Consider the following 19,139-nt stretch of genomic DNA (forward strand, 5'->3'; position numbering starts at 1 on the left):
GGTAAGAGCAAATGCTGGTGTGGATTTGGAGAAAAGAGAACCTGTGCACTGTTTGTGGGATTGTAAACTGGCACAGTCACTACAGAAAACAGTATGGAGGACCTTCCAAAAAAAAAAAAAAAAAAAAAAAAGAACTGCCATATGATCCAGCAAATCTATTTTTGGTAATTTATCAAAAACAAATAAAAACACTAACTCAAAAAGGTATCTGCAGGGGAGGAGTCAAGATGGCGGAGAAGTAGCAGGCTGAGACTACTTCAGCTAGCCGGAGATCAGCTAGATAGCTTATCTAAAGATTGCAAACACCTGAAAATCCATCGGCAGATCGAAGAGAAGAAGAACAGCAATTCTGGAAACAGAAAAACAACCACTTTCTGAAAGGTAGGACCGGTGGAGAAGTGAATCCAAAGTGACAGGAAGATAGACCCCGGGGGGAGGGGCCGGCTCCTGGCAAGCGGCGGAGCAACGGAGCGCAAAATCAGGACTTTTAAAAGTCTGTTCCGCTGAGGGACATCGCTCCAGAGGCTAAACTGGGGCGAAGCCCACGCGGGGTCAGCATGGCCTCAGGTCCCGCAGGGTCACAGAAGGATCAGGGGTGTCTGAGTGTCACAGAGCTTGCGGGTATTGGAACGGGAAAGCCGGCTACAGAGACAGAACCGACAGTAAGCTCACAGCTCGGTGTTACCTTGAACCGGTCACAGGCTCGGTGAGCTCGGAGCGCGGCTGGAGGTCAGGCAGACGGGAGTAACTGGGCGCTGTTCTCTGAGGGCGCAATGAGGAGTGGGGCCCTGGGCTCTCGGCTCCTCCGGGCCGGAGACCAGGAGGCCGCCATTTGTATTCCCGTCCTCCGGAACTGTATGGAAAGCGCTCAGGGAACAAAAGCTCCTGAAAGCAAACCCAAGTGGATGACTCACCCCGGCCCCTGCTAAGGGCAGTGCAATTCCGCCTGGGGCAAAGACACTTGAGAATCACTACAACAGGCCCCTCCCGCAGAAGATCAACAAGAAATCCAGCGGAGACCAAGTTCACCTACCAAGGAGTGCAGTTTCAATACCAAGGAGAGGAGCAGAATTCCAGAGGAGGAGAAAGCAAAGCACGGAACTCATGGCTATTTCCCTGTGATTTTTTTTAGTCTTGCAGTTAATTTGATTTTTTTCTTTTTCATTTTTTGTTTTTCTTCTCGCCTTCTGGTTAAATTATTTTTTTAACTTTTACCTTTTTCTTTTTTAACGTTTTTTAACCTGTTTATCTAATATATATATTTTTTCATTTTTATATTTTTCTTATTTGTTTTCTTTTTTTAATAATTCTTTTCTTTTTTTTTTTTCTTTCTTCCTTTTTGAACCTCTTTTTATCCCCTTTCTCCCACCTCACGATTTGGGATCTCTTCTAATTTGGTTAAAAGCATATTTTCCAGGGGTTGTTGCCACCCTTTTAGTATTTTCCTTGCTCCTTCATATACTCTTATCTGGACAAAATGACAAGACGGAAAAATTCAACACAATAAAAAGAACAAGAGGCAGTACTGAAGGCTAGGGACCTAATCAATACAGACATTGGTAATATGTCAGATCTAGAGTTCAGAATGACAATTCTCAAGGTTCTAGCCGGGCTCGATAAAGGCATGGAAGATATTAGAGAAACCCTCTCGAGAGATATAAAAGCCCTTTCTGGAGAAATAAAAGAACTAAAATCTAACCAAGTTGAAATCAAAAAAGCTATTAATGAGGTGCAATCAAAAATGGAGGCTCTCACTGCTAGGATAAATGAGGCAGAAGAAAGAATTAGTGATATAGAAGACCAAATGACAGAGAATAAAGAAGCTGAGCAAAAGAGGGACAAACAGCTACTGGACCACGAGGGGAGAATTCGAGAGATAAGTGACACCATAAGACGAAACAACATTAGAATAATTGAGATTCCAGAAGAAGAAGAAAAAGAGAGGGGAGCAGAAGGTATACTGGAGAGAATTATTGGGGAGAATTTCCCCAATATGGCAAAGGGAATGAGCATCAAAATTCAGGAGGAGGTTCAGAGAACGCCCCTGAAAATCAATAAGAATAGGCCCACAGCCCGTCAAATAATAGTAAAACTTACAAGTCTCAGTGACAAAGAGAAAATCCTGAAAGCAGCCCGGGAAAAGAAGTCTGTAACATACAATGGTAAAAATATTAGATTGGCAGCTGACTTATCCACAGAGACCTGGCAGGCCAGAAAGAGCTGGCATATTTTCAGAGCACTAAACGAGAAAAACATGCAGCCAAGAATACTATATCCAGCTAGGCTATCATTGAAAATAGAAGGAGAGATTAAAAGCTTCCAGGACAAACAAAAACTGAAAGAATTTGCAAACACCAAACCAGCTCTACAGGAAATATTGAAAGGGGTCCTCTAAGCAAAGAGAGAGCCTACAAGTGGTAGATCAGAAAGGAACAGAGACCATATACAGTAACAGTCACCTTACAGGCAATACAATGGCACTAAATTCATAACTCTCAATAGTTACCCTGAATGATAATGGGCTAAATGCCCCTGTCAAAAGACACAGGGTATCAGAATGGATAAAAAAACAAAACCCATCTATATGTTGCCTCCAAGAAACTCATTTTAAGCCCGAATACACCTCCAGATTTAAAGTGAGGGGGTGGAAAAGAATTTACCATGCTAATGGACATCAGAAGAAAGCAGGAGTGGCAATCCTTATATCAGATCAATTAGATTTTAAGCCAAAAACTATAATAAGAGATGAGGAAGGACACTATATCATACTCAAAGGGTCTGTCCAACAAGAAGATTTAACAATTTTAAATATCTATGCCCCCAACGTGGGAGCAGCCAACTATATAAACCAATTAATAACAAAATCAAAGAAACACATCAACAATAATACAATAATAGTAGGGGACTTTAACACTCACTCACTGAAATGGACAGATCACCCAAGCAAAATTTCAGCAAGGAAATAAAGGCCTTAAATGACACACTGGACCAGTTGGACATCACAGATATATTCAGAACATTTCATCCCAAAGCAACAGAATACACATTCTTCTCTAATGCACATGGAACATTCTCCAGAATAGATCACATCCTGGTCCTAAATCAGGACTCAACCGGTATCAAAAGATTGGGATCATTCCCTCCATATTTTCAGACCACAATGCTCTAAAGCTAGAACTCAACCACAAAAGGAAGTTTGGAAAGAACCCAAATACATGGAAACTAAACAGCATCCTTCTAAAGAATGAATGGGTCAACCGGGAAATTAAAGAAGAATTGAAAAAAATCATGGAAACAAATGATAATGAAAATACAACGGTTCAAAATCTGTGGGACACAACAAAGGCAGTCCTGAGAGGAAAATATATAGCGGTACAAGCCTTTCTCAAGAAACAAGAAAGGTCTCAGGTACACAACCTAACCCTAAATTTAAAGGAGCTGGAGAAAGAACAAGAAAGAAACCCTAAGCCCAGCAGGAGAAGAGAAATCATAAAGATCAGAGCAGAAATCAATGAAATAGAAACCAAAAAAAAATAGAACAAATCAACGAAACTAGGAGCTGGTTCTTTGAAAGAATTAATAAAATTGATAAACCCCTGGCCCGACTTATCAAAAAGAAAAGAGAAAGGACCCAAATAAATAAAATCATGAACGAAAGAGGAGAGATCACAACTAACACCAAAGAAATACAAACTATTATAAGAACATACTATGAGCAACTCTACGCCAACAAATTTGACAATCTGGAAGAAATGGATGCATTCCTAGAAACATATAAACTACCACAACTGAACCAGGAAGAAATAGAAAGCCTGAACAGACCCATAACCAGTAAGGAGATTGAAACAGTCATTAAAAATCTCCAAACAAACAAAAGCCCAGGGCCAGACGGCTTCCCGGGGGAATTCTACCAAACATTTAAAGAAGAACTAATTCCTATTCTCCTGAAACTGTTCCAAAAAATAGAAATGGAAGGAAATCTTCCAAACTCATTTTATGAGGCCAGCATCACCTTGATCCCAAAACCAGACAAGGATACCATCAAAAAAGAGAGCTATAGACCAATATCCTTGATGAACACAGATGTGAAAATACTCAACAAAATACTAGCCAATAGGATTCAACAGTACATTAAAAGGATTATTCACCACGACCAAGTGGGATTTATTCCAGGGCTGCAAGGTTGGTTCAACATCCGCAAATCAGTCAATGTGATACAACACATCAATAAAAGAACAAGAACCATATGATACTCTCAATAGATGCTGAAAAAGCATTTGACAAAGTACAGCATCCCTTCCTGATCAAAACTCTTCAAAGTGTAGGGATAGAGGGCACATACCTCAATATCATCAAAGCCATCTATGAAAAACCCCCCACAAATATCATTCTCAATGAAGAAAAACTGAAAGCTTTTCCGCTAAGGTCAGGAGCACGGCAGGGATGTCCATTATCACCACTGCTATTCAACATAGTACTAGAGGTCCTAGCCTCAGCAATCAGACAACAAAAGGAAATTAAAGGCATCCAAATCGGCAAAGAAGTCAAATTATCACTCTTCGCAGATGATATGATACTATATGTGGAAAACCCAAAAGACTCCACTCCCAAACTGCTAGAACTTATACAGGAATTCAGTAAAGTGTCAGGATATAAAATCAATGCACAGAAATCAGTTGCATTTCTCTACACCAACAGCAAGATAGAAGAAAGAGAAATTAAGGAGTCAATCCCATTTACAATTGCACCCAAAACCATAAGATACCTAGGAATAAACCTAACCAAAGAGGCACAGAATCTATACTCAGAAAACTATAAAGTACTCATGATAGAAATTGAGGAAGACACAAAGAAATGGACAAATGTTCCATGCTCCTGGATTGGAAGAATAAACATTGTGAAAATGTCTATGCTACCTAAAGCAATCTACACATTTAATGCAATTCCTCTCAAAGTACCATCCATCTTTTTCAAAGAAATGGAACAAATAATTCTAAAATTTATATGGAACCAAAAAAGACTTCGAATAGCCAAAGGGATATTGAAAAAGAAAGCCAACGTTGGTGGCATCACAATTCCGGACTTCAAGCTCTATTACAAAGCTGTCATCATCAAGACAGCATGGTACTGGCACAAAAACAGACACATAGATCAATGGAACAGAATAGAGAGCCCAGAAATAGACCCTCAACTCTACAGTCAACTAATCTTCGACAAAGCAGGAAAGACTGTCCAATGGAAAAAAGACAGCCTCTTCAATAAATGGTGTTGGGAAAATTGGACAGCCACATGCAGAAAAATGAAATTGGACCATTTCCTTACACCACACACACAAATAGACTCAAAATGGATGAAGGACCTCAATGTGCGAAAGGAATCCATCAAAATCCTTGAGGAGAACACAGGCAGCAACCTCTTCGATCTCAGCCGCAGCAACATCTTCCTAGGAACAACGCCAAAGGCAAGGGAAGCAAGGGCAAAAATGAACTATTGCGATTTCATCAAGATCAAAAGCTTTTGCACAGCAAAGGAAACAGTTAAAATCAAAAGACAACTGACAGAATGGGAGAAGATATTTGCAAACAACATATCAGATAAAGGACTAGTGTCCAGAATCTATAAAGAACTTAGCAAACTCAACACCCAAAGAACAAATAATCCAATCAAGAAATGGGCAGAGGACATGAACAGACATTTCTGCAAAGAAGACATCCAGATGGCCAACAGACACATGAAAAAGTGCTCCATATCACTGGGCATCAGGGAAATACAAATCAAAACCACAATGAGATATCACCTCACACCAGTCAGAATGGCTAAAATCAACAAGTCAAGAAATGACAGATGCTGGCGAGGATGCGGAGAAAGGGGAACCCTCCTACACTGTTGGTGGGAATGCAAGCTGGTGCAACCTCTCTGGAAAACAGCATGGAGGTTCCTCAAAATGTTGAAAATAGAACTGCCCTATGACCCAGCAATTGCACTATTGGGTATTTACCCTAAAGATACAAACGTAGTGATCCAAAGGGGCACATGCACCTGAATGTTTATAGCAGCAATGTCCACAATAGCCAAACTATGGAAAGAACCTAGATGTCCATCAACAGATGAATGGATCAAGAAGATGTGGTATATATACACAATGGAATACTATGCAGCCATCAAAAGAAATGAAATCTTGCCATTTGCGACAACATGGATGGTAGAGCGTATCATGCTTAGCGAAATAAGTCAAGCAGAGAAAGACAACTATCATATGATCTCCCTGATATGAGGAAGTGGAGATGCAACATGGGGGCTTAAGTGGGTAGGAGAAGAATCAATGAAACAAGATGGGATTGGGAGGGAGACAAACCATAAGTGACTCTTAATCTCACAAAACAAACTGAGGGTTGCTGGGGGGAGGGGGTTTGGGAGAAGGGGGTGGGATTATGGACATTGGGGAGGGTATGTGCTTTGGTGAGTGCTGTGAAGTGTGTAAACCTGGTGATTCACAGACCTGTATCCCTGGGGATAAAAATATATGTTTATAGAAAATAAAAAATTAAAAAAAAAAGGTATCTGCATCCCCACATTCATAGCAGGATTATTTATAACAGCCAAGATATGGAAACCCCCAAAGTGTACAACCATGGATGAATGGATGCATACACATGCAACAAAATATTACACAACAAAATATCATTAACCCATAAAACACAAGGACATCTTACCATTTGCAACAACAATGATGAATCTTAAAGGCATTATGCTACGTGAAGTAAGTCAGAGAAAGACAAATACTGTATGATCTCACTTATATGTGTAATCTAAAAAACCACCACCAAACTCACAGAAAATAATATAAAGCTTATGGGTGCCAGAGGCAGACACACTTAAGGGTGGGGGTGGGGGAACAGGAGATGATGGGTGTTCACTGAACCTACTGCAGTGATCATTTCACAGGATATGTAGATGAAACCATCATCCTGTATAGCTTAAACTTATATAGTGATGTATGTCAATTTTTTCCCAATAAAATTGGAAGAAAAAAATCCCAGTGAGTTATTTTGTGGCTATCAACAAAATGATTCTAAAGAATATATGGAGGGACGAAAGACCCAGTATAGCAAATATAATATTGAAGAAAAACAAAGTTGGAGGAATGACACCACCCATCTTCAATACTTAGGGTAAAGCTACAGTAATCAAGACAGTGTGATAACTGGTGAAAGCACAAATAGATGAGTGAAAAAGAAGAGAGATCCCAGAGCTAAATCTGATATAACATGGTCAGGTGATCTTTGACAAAGGATCAAAGGCAATACGATGGAGCAAAGATAGTATTTTCAAGAAATGGTGCTGGCACAACCAAACAGCCATATGCAAAACAATGAACCTAGACATAGACCTTATAACCTTCACAAAAATTAATTACAACCCTAATAGTAAAATGCATAACTGTAAAACTCCTAGAAGATAACATAGGAAAAAATCTGAATGACCCCGAGTAAGATGATGACTTCTTAGATAGGACACCAAAAGACAGGATCTATGAAAGAAACAACTGATAAGGTGGACTTCATTAAAATTAAAAACTTCTGCTCTGGAAAGACAATGTAAAAAGAATGAGAAGACAAGACACAAACTGGGAGAAAATATTTACAAAATAGGTGATAAAGGACACATCTGATAAAGGACTCTTACCTAAATATACCAAAAACTCTTAACATTCAATAAGAAAACAACCTAAAAATAGGCCAGACACCTCACAAAAAATGCACAGATAACAAGAATATACAAAGGTTCACTAAATTACATGTTATCAGGGAAATGTAATGAAAACAATGAAATATCGCTATATACCTATTGGAATTTAGAATGGTCGAAACCCAGAACACAGACAACACTAAAAGCTGATGAAACTGTGGAGAAACAGAACTCTCATTCATTGTTGGGGAAACAAAACTGGGGATTCTTTTTTGGGATTTCTTACAAAACTAAAAAGTCCCATCATACAATCCAGCAATCACATTCCTGCTGGATAGTTATTCAAAGGAGTTGAAATTTTTAGTCCATAGAGAAACCACACACAGATGTCTACAGCAACTTAATTCATAAACTGCTAAAGCTTGAAAGCAACCAGGATGTCCTTTAGTAGGGGAATGGATACATCCAGACGATGAAACATTACCTGATACTAAAAAGAAATGAGCTATCAAGCCATGAACAGACATAACGGAACTTTAAATGCACATTACTAATTCAAAGAAGAGAGTTTGTAAAGATTGCATATTGTTTCATTGCAATTATATCACCTTCTGGAAAAACAAAACAATAAAAAGATCTATCTACAGTAGAAGACAATGAAAGGATCAGTGGTTGTCAGACATTGGGGGAAGAAGGACAGATAGAGCACAGAGGGCTTTTAGAGCAGTGAAAATACCACAATGATGGATACATGTCACACATTTTTCAAACTTACAGAATGTGCACATGTACACACACATCATTAGCCATCAAGGAATGCAAATCAAACCCCAGTGAGATACCACTTCGTACCCACTACACCATGAAGGAAGATCAGGATCTAGAAAAACTGAAACCTACTATACTGCTAGTAAATGGTGCAGTTGCTATGGAACAGTCTGGTGGTCCTTCCAATGGTTAAACACGGACTTAGCATGTGACCTAGCAACTGTACTCTTTGGCATATACCCAAGAGAAATGCAAACATATGTTCACAAAAAGACTTGTAAACAATATAGTTCGGAGCAGCATTATTCATAGTAGCTAAAAATTACAATCAACATAGTCAGTATCCTGGAGTTCCCAGGATAAACTGTCATGGAGATGTGGTGATAAATCTGAAAGAAAGAACGATCTAACCTTTTGGAAAGAGAGGAATTTTGAGCATTGAGATCCGGAATCTGCTTAAAAAAAAAAAAGAGAGAGAGAGAAGTGTCTCTTGCCTTTCAGGAGAAGTAAGGTTTAACCTAATGGGAAAAAGTACAAGATAGAAGTGGATCACCTGTGTGGAGTCCTGGGTACAGAAAAGGGTTTGGGTGCAAGGCTGTGAACCCCCTTGGAAATGTGAACTGCAGTAGGGTGTGAGGAAGGCTCTGTGGAGAAAGTGGCTAAGGACTCCAAGTGCGCGCCACAGGACATGGCGGTAAGGGCCTCAGGAAACATGGTAGAGGCTAGAGCCAATGATCTCTGAGATAATTCTAAGTAGATAAGCCATAGGATACTTGACTATTTTCTTTATCATGGAAACTTAGGTTTCCAATTTTTCCATACTTTAGATAATGATATAATAGATTTGTTTACATGTACAACTTTGTTCCATACTTAAAATAATTTTCAAGGCAAGATTTTTTTGAAATCAAATTATAGGGTCATGTTGCTTTCTAAAAGTTAAACTAACTTATACTTCTACCATCAATATAGAGTGTTTATTTCAAGGCAGCATTTGTATCACTTTTTTCCCAGTGTATAAGTACTTTTAAAAAAATCTATAAACTACAAAAATTTAGAATATAACAAGAAAACAATAAAGAACAATAATCATTTTCACATAATCCTATTAGACCAAGATAATAGCTAATACCACTTGGGAGGGTACCTTTCTCCGCCTCAGCTCTCTCCATCTGTTAAATAAGAACAATAGTGTTTATTGTCTACGCTTATAAGTCATTAAATGAGTATAAATGTGTATATAGGGTGTTTACACATATGCACAAGCATGGTAATACTTAGTTCTTCATTCATCCTTTTCATGCACTGTCTTTCTGTGACTTTAACAGAAACTATTCCTACTTTCTGCTTTGCAGAAAGGCTGTATCAATTTATTCTCCCCACCCTGCCCAGTAGTATTAGAGGTAAAAGAAACTGGTAATCTGTTGTTTTCTTAATCCGTGAAGGTGAACTTTTCCAATGTGTACTTAGTTTAAAAATTTCCTCTAGTGTGTGATACTCTTATGCTTCTAGAGTATTTTCTTACCAGGATCCCTGCCTTAAAAAAATTTTTTTAAACTATCTGTACATTGCATATATGGTAAGAGGGAGATTTTCCTGGGTTGGCTTGACCTAATCAGTCAGGCACTTTAAAAACTTTCTTTTAGTGCTTTCTCAGGTTAGTCACGTAACTGGAAATTAGAGAGAGAAATCTCTACTGGGCTAGAAGAAAAAGAACACCTAAGTGGTAAACACTCCATGTGGTCTGTAGGAACTGAAAACAGTCTCTGGGCAATAGGTAGCAAGAAAATGGGGACCCCAGTTTTACAACTACAAGACAGTAGCAGTAGTCAGTGAGCTTGAAGAGAACCCTCAGCTTCAAATGGGAACCACCCACATACCCAGCTGACTACCCTGATTTCAGCCAGGCAAGACATGTCAAACAAGACTTCTAGTATACAGAAACTGAAATAATAAATTCTGGTAATTTAAGCTACAGGGTTTGTGATAAGATTATAAAACAACAGAAAGCTAATACAGCCAGAAATGTACTTTGGTGTACCAGCATGTGTCATTTTATTGTGTTTTGCTTTATTGTGCATTGCAGATAACTGACTTTTTTCTTACGGGTTGAAGGCTTGTGACAATCCTGCACCTAACAAGTCTTTTGGCACTATTTTTCCAACAACCATTGCTCACGTTGTGTCTCTATGTCACATCTTAGTAATTTTTCAAGATTTTCATTTTGTTACATCTGTTATGGTAATCTGTGATCTGATGTTACTATCACAGTTTTGAAATCCCATGAAACCCACATGACTGGCAGACTCAATAAATGTGTGTGTTCTGGCTGCTCCACCAAACAGCAATTGCCCATCTCTCTCCTGCTCCTCAGGCTTCCCCTTACTCTGAGACACAACAATACTGAAATTAGTCCAATTAATGACCTTCAATGGCCTCTAAGCATTCAAGTGAAAAAGCCACATCTCTCACACTTTAAATCTTAAATCAACAGCTAGAAATGACTAAGCTATGGAAGAATGAATGTCAAAAGCTGAGATAGGTTGAAAGGCCTCTTGAGCCAAATAGCCAAACTGAATGCGAAGGAAAAGTTCTTGAAGGAAATTAAGTGTTACTTTAGTGAACATTAAATGATAAGAAAGTGGAATAGCCTTATTGCTGATTTGGAGAAGGTTTCAGTGTTCTGAAATGATCAAACCAGCCACAACGTCCCCTTAAGCCAGAGCCTAACTCTCTTTAAATCTGTGAAGCCAGAGAAAAGTGAGAGGGCCGCACGAGAAAAGTGGGAAGCTAGCAGAAATTGGCTTATAAGGTTTAAGAAACCATCTCTAGACCATAAAAGGTATTAAGGTTACCATGTGTTTTTCAAAGTCTATGTTAACCATACTTTTGGTAGATGATGAACAGCAACAAACCTTGGAAGTTGTTAAATGGAAATATTCTGTATTTAGAAGAGAGGAGAAATCCCTCTGATTTGAAATAGATTAGAACTGGTATTAATACTGTCACAAAACTTCAGGAATCTGATTTATGTTGTTGATTAAATAGAAGATCATTTAGCCTCTGGAGAGATTTGCTACCGAACAACACTTCTCTTATAAACTCACAACTTAAAAAAGACATGAAGGGGGTGGGGAGTTATTTGCTATAGCAAAAAGCACATCAACTGTGTCCACCTCCAACAGATACAACAGAGGGAAATGGAATTTGCTTAGGAAAGATCACTCTTAATTTGCAAACAGATTTAGGCATGGCTTTTTAGTGCCTATGTATGGAAGCACTTCTAATTGGAAAAAGAAAATTCCAAATTTGGAACTGTCAAAGTAATTCATCAATAAAGTGAGCCCCTGAATATCCAGGAACTCAAAGAGGTATGCAGCGAGAATTCAGTGATAAAACCAGACGGGCCCATTGCTGCCCTTAGAAAGCTGAGTGTAAGACAACACAAACACATATTTGGAGCTCCTAAAACACAGAAGAGGCCATTTTAATACCCAGAAAATGTTTAGAGAAGAGACTACCACTAGGTAATGTCCATCAATACAGCTTCTTTAAGAGACAGGCTTCAAGAGTGAGATGGAAGTGTAGAAGCAGCTCTGTGACTTACAGTGATTTCATGTTCTCTTTTTGAATGACTAAGATGCCTTCCCATAATGATCCTGCTTATATTGTGATTAACAACATGTTGTTTTAGGCTGGATTTAGCATTACTTTTAACTGCTTCAACAAAGACTTACCTGGATAGGATAACCGTATATTAATACTTAAACTATTTAAAATAATTTAAACTATTTAAACAATATTGCACTGTATATAATATTTAAACTAAAATAAATAAAATTTAAAAATAAATAATAAAAATCATTATACTCAAAAAAACAAAATGTACCCATGTCATAAATAAAAAAATAAAAATTAAAAAATAAGCAATTAGGCTATTGGGTATATACCTAAAAGAACAAGTAACAAATATTTGCTATCTTTAAAAGGAGTAGCAGTGGGGAGCCTGGGTGACTCAGTTTGTTAAGCAGCCACCTTCAGCTCAGGCCATGATCTCAGGGCCCTGGGATCAAGCCCCACATCAGGTTTGGTGCTCAGCGAGGTATCTGCTTTTCCCTCTATTTCTGCCCTTACCCTCTAGCTCATGTGTGTGCATTCGCTCTTTCTCTGAAATAAATAAAATCTTTCTTTTTTTAAAAAAGTCTTCATTCTGTGTTTTTTTTTTTTTAAATAGATTTTACTTATTTATTTGACAGAAAGAGAGAGAGAGATCACAAATAGGCAAACAGAGAGAGAGGGGGAGGCAGGCTCCCAGATGAGCAAAGAACCCGACGCAGGGCTCAATCCCAGGACCCTGAGATCACGACCTGAGCCGAATGCAGAGGCTTAAATCACTGAGCCACCCAGGTGCCCCTCAAATAAAATCTTTAAAAGTTTTTTTTTTAATTAAAATATAAAGTAAATAAAAGGAATAACAGTATCATCAATACTGGATTTACCTTTCTTACTTTTCTGTTTTTTTTTTTTTTTTTAAGATTTTATTTATTTGACAGACAGAGATCACAAGTAGGCAGAGAGGCAGGCAGAGAGAGAGGGGGAAGCAGGCTCCCTGCTCAGTGGGGAGCCTGCTACTCCCTGGGTGGGGGGGGGGGGGGGAAGAGGACTACTTTGGAAACTGTAAAGGGAAGAACAAAGCAAGAGGGGGAAATTTTAAGTCCTGCAAGACACCCCCCCCAAAAGTTATACAACTCCTTCCCCATTACAACCTCTTCTCCAAAAAAGAAAACATCTATGACACTAACAGAGTGCTTTGATGAAACTACCACAAACTATAAAGTAAACCACTACAAACCACTACCTCTATCCCTACAAATATCTAGACAGTCTTTATCTACTTAAAAAATAAATACTATAAAGGGGACCCTGGGTGGCTCAGTCATTTAGTTCTTGATCTCAAGGTTGTGAGTTCATGTCCTGCACTGGACTCCATGCTGGGTATGGAGCCCATTTTTTAAAAAAGGGCAGGGACGCGGTTGGGTGGCTCAATTGGTTAAGCATCTGACTCTTGATTTCAGGTCATGATCTAAGGATCATGGGATGGATCCCTGTTGTCAGGCTCTGAGCTCAGCAGGGAGTCTGCCTGGGATTCTCTTTCCTTCTGCACTCCCCACTAGGTCTTCTGCTCTCACTCTCTAAAATAAATACATAAATCTTTATTTATAATATATAAAACTTATACATACTATACTATATAACATATATAAGTTGTAGAGAGTATATATTACAAATTATATATATAGTACAAAACAAAAAATTTATATATATGTATATATACATATATATATATATATATATATATATATAAAATAAAACAAAAAATGATAATTACAACAATTCAGTTTACGGAAACTCTCTTCCTCTAAAAAACAATAATAAACCAGAAGGAAACTGCAACACTCCAGACTTAATTAAATGTCCTCAAGCAATTGGGGATATGATAAAACCCCAAAAACAGAAACTCAAAAACTAAAAATAGAAATGGATAATATCCAGAAAGAACTAAGAGTTGATCTCACACACACACAAAAAAAAGACAATTATGTAAAAAATGAAGACCACATTACAAGGTGCACAAGGAATAATGGATTCTAATGAAACATGATAATGAATGTTGAAAAAAAGAAAAATGAACCAAATAGAATAAAAAGGAAATAAGAAACTAAAAGCACTGGTGAGAACGTGGTTGAAATGTTAAGAAAGATCCAAGTTTCTCACACTTAAAAATGTATCTAAAAAAGATGCACAAGAGAATGGAACAAACATAATATTAAAAGTATCATCTCACAAAACTTTCCAGAAATAAAAGATCTGGATCTATGTATTGAAAGAGCTTACTGGATACCAGTGAAAACCAACTCAAAATGACCAACTTCAACACATTTCGTTATAACACTATTCAGATTTTAAAGGTAAATAAGCTAAAAATAAATAAATAACCTGGCAATAATGGAAGATTATTTAAAAACAAAAAGAAACTCAAAAAAGAATAGGTCAATCAAGGACATATTTATATATAATCAAGCTGTCCCTCATGTCTCCATATAATAAAGATTTTAGAATAAGCAGTTTTAAGCATGCAAGATATTCTACATCGCAAGTCATGCTTCAGGAATCAATCTATTCCAAGATGAACTTCTTCCACTCACAATATGACTGGGAAAACTTGGGCAAAAAGGCAGAATGTGAACATTCAAATATTTTTAAATACAAACCTAGGAAAGTTAGAGATGGGTTGAAGAATAAGATATTGTATGATGTAGGCTACATGTTATGAATTTATTCTCTAAAAGAGTAAAAACAGGGAGAGAAGGAAAGAGGAAAGTAAAACAGTTCATTGAAAGTTATATAACAGGCAGGAGTTACAGATAACTGGTGGGATTTAATGCCATTAAAAATAGACAAATCAGATAGTAAAGATTAAGACAGCAAGGGATCACAGGCATTTTTAAAAGTAAATTTGAAAGATAGCACTTAGAACAAGATTATAAGATTTATTAAGCTCCAAAAGCAATTTAAAAATAGGAGGAAAGAAAACAATGTAAAGAAACAACCAAAACAAATACATTTTAATTGTAACTTAAAACACGACAGAGTTGAGACAAAACATTTCAGTTTTATAAGTAAGTACAAATGGGCTTAATTCAGCTATTTAAAATAAAGATTTTCAACTGGGTTCACAGAGTTAAGAACCAAAAATGTGCTACATACAAAAACACACCCAAAACAAAATGATCTACAAAGGCTAAAAATAAAGTGTAAGAAAAGGCAGGTATACCAAACAAATGAAAACAGTAAGAGATACGGAGGAAGATGTGCAAATGGGACTGTCAGTCAAAAAGAGAATTCAACTCAAAGTATTAGACATGACAAGAGACGAACTTTTTAATACTGGAAGTCACAATTTAAAATAAATATATTACAATTAACACCTTTATAAAAGCAAAAAAAAAAAAAAACCAAACAAACAGAAAAACAAGGGGAAAAGAAGAGAAATACCAATAAGAGATGAAGTAGTTAAAAATAAGGATATAGAAAATCTAAACAATAAATAAGACAGATCTGAATGAGAATCAAACTTTACATCTTGCTATTAGAGAACACACCTTCTCAAACATACATGGGACATTTATAATAAAGCTTGTATATTAAGTTATACAGAAAATATTAGCAAGCTCCATAAAGTAGAGATACTACAACTACATTTAGAGATACTTATGACCACAATGCAGTAAAAGTAAAAATTATTAACATTAGCAAAGAAAGCTATTCCAACTGCAAATCTATTTATGTACTATATACCCAATAAAAAACATGTACCGAGTAAAAGGGAAATACAAAACAAAATTAGAGACTTCCAAAAAAAATACCGATACAATAAATCAATCTGTGGTATATCAATCTTAAAGATGTGATCAAAGTAAACGCCACAGCATTAGTCAGCAACAATGATAGAACAAATATAAATGAATTAAAATTTTTTTGCTAAAAGCTAAGAAATAACAAAATAAGCCCAAAGCAAGCAGAATGAAGAAAATGAAATGAGAACTAGAAACAGAAATTAATAGGTTAGAAAAAAAATAGATCTAAATATAATAAATCAAAATACATTTTTTGAAAAAAAAAATAGGCAAACCACTTGCCGACAATCAAGGGAAAAAAGGGAGAAAGCACAAATGAACAAAACAAAAATGATATGAAGGAAATAACCATTGGAAAAAACCACTGAAATAACCATTAGGAAAAAAACCATACAATTCTATTTTGCAGACATCACTACAAATAAATTTGAAGATTCAGGTGAACTGGGTAATTTATCAGGCAAAGAGCTTACTAAAACTGAACTACTTAAAGATAAAATTTGAACGAGATCCTTCTCCTTGGAAAAAATAAATAAGGACCTATTCTACCAAAAAAGCATCAGGCCTGGATGGTTTCATAGAGTGAAATCTTCAAATACCAGCTTGTTCAAAAACTCCTACATTTTTCAGAGCAGGGAAATAAAGGAAAACTTCTGAATTCTTTGCATTTATATATGTGACATCAATACCTAAACCTTATAATAAGGACAATAATTATACCCATACGCTAGTGTATAAATTATATATTAATGTTTGCTTATCAATATTTATATAAAAATAAAATAGATTATTAGGAAACAGAATCCCATGCCACATTAAAAGAATGACAAAACAAAGGAATACTGTTTCCAGGAATGCAAAGTTGGTTCAAATTAGGAAATCCATTAATTAATCCACCACACAAATAGATTTCAGAAGAAGATCATATAATCATCTCCACAGATGCTAAAGAAGCTTTCTGACATAATTCAATTCTTTCCTAACAAAAAACACTCAAGAAAATGGAAATAAAGGCACACTTCCTGTTATATATCCCCCAAAATTAATTTGTTGAAACCCTTCCCACTCCAGGCCATGTGAACATATTTAGAGATAGGGCCTTTATGGAGGTAACTAAGGTTAAATGAGATCATAAAGGTAAGGTCCTAATCCGACAGGATTAGTGTCCTTATACAAACAGAACAGAGAAATCACTCCCCGCTCTTCTCTGCCATGTGTGGACATAGAAACACAGTAGCTGTCTGTAAAGCCAGGAAGAGAATTCTCCACAGCAATTGAATCTGACACAACGATTTCAGACTTCCAGACTCTAAAGCTGTGAGAAAATAAATATGTTGTTTAAGCTATCCAGTATATGGTATGGCAGCCTGAGCTAATATTTCCATTAAGATCAGGAACAAGGGGCGCCTGGGTGGCTCAGTGGGTTAAGCCGCTGCCTTCGGCTCAGGTCATGATCCCAGGGTCCTGGGATCACTCCCTGCATTGGGCTCTCTGCTCAGCAGGAAGCCTGCTTCCTCCTCTCTCTGCCTGCCTCTCTGCCTGCTTGTGATCTCTGTCTGTCAAATAAATAAATAAATAAAATCTTTTTTTTAAAAAAAGATCAGGAACAAGAACCATCTCCACTACAAATTAACATAACAATGACTGATAACATTAGCCAATATAATTAGATAAATCATTCATAGGCACAATTGGAAAAGAAGTAAAACTATCTCTATTTGCAGATGTGACTGCGTACTAGAAATTCCTAGAAAGTGAATGATAAAACTGAATTTAAAAAAAAAAACAAACAGTAAAGTCGGATATAAAATCATCATATAGAAATCAATAGTCTTAGGGTGCCTGGGTGGCTCAATGGGTTAAGCCTCTGTCTTCAGCTCAGGTCATGATCTCAGGGTCCTCAGATCCATGCGAGCCCCCCATCGGGCTCTCCGCTCAGCAGGGAGCCTGCTTCCCCTCACCACCACACCCCACCTCTCTGCCTACTTGTGATCTGTCAAATAGATAAATAAAATATTAAAAAAATAAAGGAAGAAATCAATAGTCTTCATATAATTAGTAACCAGTAAGAGGATACAATGGCAAAACAAAGCCAAAATATTTCCACTTACAACAGCAACAGAGAAGATATTTAGGAATAACTTTACCAAAAAAAAAAAAAAGTGTAGAATCTACACGAGAAAGCTCAAAACACTCTTGAAAACAACAAAATTAGATTTCAACAAATAGAAAGAAAACAGCTCTTGTTCTTAAACAGGATAACTAACATACCAAAAGACAGCTTATGAACAATCACAATTAAAAAATTAACAAACATTTTTATGAAGTTGGACAGGTTGATAATTAAACTTCATATGGATCAATAAACAGGTGAGAATAGCCAAGAATACACTAAAAATGAACAACCTTAAAGAGAGAGACACATTAAAACACATTATAAAGCCTCTATCATTTAAATTGTGATGTTTTGGTTATGTAAATATTGATCAGTGGAACACAACAGAAAACCCAGAAATCAAGTATGTACAGAACTTCAGTGTATGATAAAGTCAGTATTTTAAATCAATGAGGCAAAGGCAGACCTTTAAATGCACAGTGTTAGGACAAGTGACTAGTCATCAGGAAAATATACACTTAGATCTACATTTTGTATCATATAAAAGAATATCCCCAAATGGACCAAGAATCTAAATATTAAAAAAAAGAAAGAAAGAAAAAAAGAAAGAAAGAAACCACATACATGTACTAGAAGAAAATATAGGTAAGTTTATATTTAACTGAGATGTAACAAGAGGCTTTCCGATTAGGATTCAGAATCCAGAAGCAAAAGAGTAATAAATTTGCTATACTGGAAAAAACCTTCATGGCAACAAAACTGTGTAACAAGTTCCATAGGGGCTCCCAGGTGGCTCAGTCAGTTGAGTAGTCTGCCTTTGGCTCAGGGCATGATCCCGGAGTCACGGGGGGTGAGATCAAGCCCCACATTGGGCTCCCTGTTCAGTGGGGAGTCTGCTTCTCCCTCTGCCCCTCACTCTGCTTGTGCTCCCTCCCTTCTATCTCAAATAAATACAATTTTAAAATAAGATAGTAACAGAATTCCTAGTACCAGAGGGGAAAAAAAAAGACCAAAAAATCCTGATAGAAAAATGAGCAAATGACACAAAAAGTTATTCTAAAAAAAACACCTTTGACATACAAAAAAATGTGTTCAGCATCACCCATACTAAGAGAAATACAAATCACAAGTATACTGAGATACAATTT

At 36.9% G+C, this 19,139-nt stretch overlaps 1 protein-coding gene across 1 annotated transcript in view; it reads right to left on the bottom strand.

Annotated features, from left to right (window-relative positions):
* Positions 1-19,139, bottom strand: part of DCBLD2 (discoidin, CUB and LCCL domain containing 2) — a 105,262-nt gene that overhangs the window by 60,489 nt on the left and 25,634 nt on the right. The gene's annotated exons all lie outside the window — the stretch shown is intronic.

The sequence above is a fragment of the Mustela putorius genome, unplaced genomic scaffold, assembly GCF_011764305.1.
Source record: "Mustela putorius furo isolate JIRA1106 unplaced genomic scaffold, ASM1176430v1.1 tig00003834_pilon_pilon_pilon, whole genome shotgun sequence".
NCBI lineage: Eukaryota > Metazoa > Chordata > Mammalia > Carnivora > Mustelidae > Mustela > Mustela putorius.